This window comes from Lactuca sativa, chromosome 1 (assembly GCF_002870075.4).
Source record: "Lactuca sativa cultivar Salinas chromosome 1, Lsat_Salinas_v11, whole genome shotgun sequence".
Taxonomy (NCBI): Eukaryota; Viridiplantae; Streptophyta; class Magnoliopsida; order Asterales; family Asteraceae; genus Lactuca; species Lactuca sativa.
The window spans coordinates 81,423,345-81,425,943 of record NC_056623.2 but is presented as its reverse complement, the minus strand read 5'-3'; the positions used below and the strand labels follow the sequence as shown (position 1 = coordinate 81,425,943).

At 44.7% G+C, this 2,599-nt stretch overlaps 1 non-coding gene across 1 annotated transcript; it reads left to right on the top strand.

Moving 5' to 3' along the window:
- The first annotated feature begins 1,541 nt into the window (after positions 1–1,541).
- LOC111886135 (small nucleolar RNA R71) lies at positions 1,542–1,648 on the top strand. Its single transcript, XR_002848328.2, has one exon. It is a non-coding gene; the product is annotated as a small nucleolar RNA R71 (small nucleolar RNA).
- Positions 1,649–2,599: the final 951 nt, after the last annotated feature.

The following is a 2,599-nucleotide window of genomic DNA, read 5'->3' as shown; positions in this document are numbered from 1 at the left end:
AGACTTCTTGTTCATCCCCAACGCTCAAAGTGAGCTTGGACTCGCGGATATCAACCAGGGCACCAGCAGTGTTAAGCAATGGCCGACCAAGGATTATCGGAACATCCGTGTCTTCTTTCATGTCCAAGACTACAAAATCTATTGGAAAAACAAATTTTCCAATTTTCACCAAAATATCCTCCACTATGCCTCGGGGTTGTGTCACCGAACGGTTCGCCATGTGAATCTTCATTTTTGTAGCCTTCATCTTCTGAATCTCCAATTTTTGATACAATGAAAAAGGCATTAGATTAATGCTAGCCCCGGAATCGGCTAAAGCATTAACCTTCATTTTATTCCCAAACTCGCATGGAAGAGTGAGGCGTCCAGGATCCCCCATATTTTCTGGTGTTTCTCCCAACACAACTTTTGAAATTTGCTCACTTAGAATCACTGTAGACTGCTTCTTTAATTGCCTTCGCGTATCTATCAAGTCTTGCAGTAGTTTCTGGTTCTCGGAAGCTTTGGATAAGGACTCAACAAAAGGAGTATTAATTGGAATCCCTTTCACATGCTTCACAAACTCTAAATGTTCCTTCTCTAGTTGACTAAGTGCTGCACGGGTGGGAAATGGCATAGGTGGATGATAATCTGGATTAGGCTCAAAAGATTTTTTCTCAGACTTGCGCCACGTCGTGGCCAGAGGCGTGCCACGTCGTGGCGAGCCTGGTTCAGCATTTTCTCCATCTTCGATCCTTGATTTCTTGGGCTGCTGCTGTTCTTCTTCCAACGCCTCCAGGAATTCAGATATTGTATCTTTTTCAGTATCGATGGCCATTACGTGAGATTGGGCTTTTACTTCGGAATTCTTCGGGGACAATTTTTCATGAACTAAAGTGGCTAGTTGACCAAATTGTACTTCAAGGTTATGGATGGAGGCTTGCTGGTTCTTTATCAATGTTTGTTGTTCCATGATAGCGGAATCTGTGGCATCATGTCTCTTTTCCGAAGCCTCCATGAACTTCATCAAAATGGTCTCTAGGTCGGTTTTCTTCTCGATTGGTGGCTGCTCCTTTTGGTAAAAGCCTCGACCTGTCTGCCTATACTTCTCTTCTTTTTGCTTTTTATACTCTTCATATGGCAGCCACTCCTTCTTTGGTTTCCTCCAGTCGTCATCAAACTTATCCCCACTAGAGTAGCACACTTGAGCTTTTCTGTTCCCAAACTCATCCATATTGCAGTCCTTGGTCAAGTGTGGACCACTGCATCGCTCGCACCCCACTCTTATGGCATGTATCGACTGGTCCATTTGTGTTATCCGGCGTTCCATGTTATTTAGCATGGCCATGACAGCTGCAATTTCTTCAGTTTGGGCCCCTCCTCCGCCTTTACTTCCGTCTCGCCTCGGGTTATGGTAATCACGGGAGTGTTTCGCGAATTCTTCAATTAGCTCCTTGACCTCCCTTGGATTTTTCTTTGTCAACGGTCCTTGAGAATCAAGGAGTTGTCTTGTCATCACATTGACCCCATGATAAAAGATTGACATCTCTTGCTGCACATTTAGGTCATGTTGAGGGCAATTTCTGAGTAAGCCCTTGTACCACTCCCATGCTTCGTATAGTGACTCCCCCGGTTGTTGCTCAAAGTTGGCTATCACCTTCTTGAGTTTGGCTATCTTGGATGGCGGGCAGAACTGGTCCAGGAATTGCTCACGCATTTGAGCCCATGTGGTGATTGTACCCGGTGGGAGTGCTTTTAACCACTCCTTAGCAGCTCCTTTGAAGGTGATGGGAAGCATCCTAAGCAAGACTGTATTTCTGGTGACATTTGGGACATTGAAGTAATCCGCAATGTCGTTGACTTCGTCTAGATGCTTAAAAGCATCCTCATGATCCTTCCCGAAAAACGGGATGTCCTTCAGTGCTGTCAATATGTGTCCCTTCAGCTCGAATGTGGCAGTGGCAGGTATTGCGGGTTGGACTAAACCAGGGCCCATATCTTCTCAGATACGCTTCTTGTATGCTCCCATGGACATTTCTTCAATTGCTGCCATCTCGCTCTTTGGCTCGTTCTCGGGTTCACTTGTGTGTTCTTCAAATTCTGGCTCGGTGTCGCTTTCGGACTCGGTTTGCACGGGTGTATGATCCAAATGCTCAAGATTGCTCTTGTGCTTCGCTGATGAACTTGACTCTCCTGTCTTCTTTCCCGATTTCCTAGAGAAGGCTGACTTCAATTCTTGTAAGGGCGTCTTTTTCTTGTGAAGTGCAGACTCGGGGTCTTCCAGTGGTGGCACCAAGTGTGTGTTTGAGCTTCTGGTCATGAACTCCTGCAACTTGCTAAACTAAAACATAAAACTGAACTAAAATAAGTAAAACTAACTACAAACTAAAATTTTAAAAATTCTGTCTGTCCACGACGTGGCAAGTATGTGGCCACGTCGTGGACTCTGTGATTAATAAGCTAAAAACTAAGCTGTTCCCCGGCAACGGCGCCAAAAACTTGATGTGCACAAAAGTACCCACTAATTTTAATATTTATAACCTAACAAACTTAACTATCTATGCACTTATAGGCAGTGTACCTAGTCAGATTACAGTATAGCTTGGGTAAGTCGGGTGTC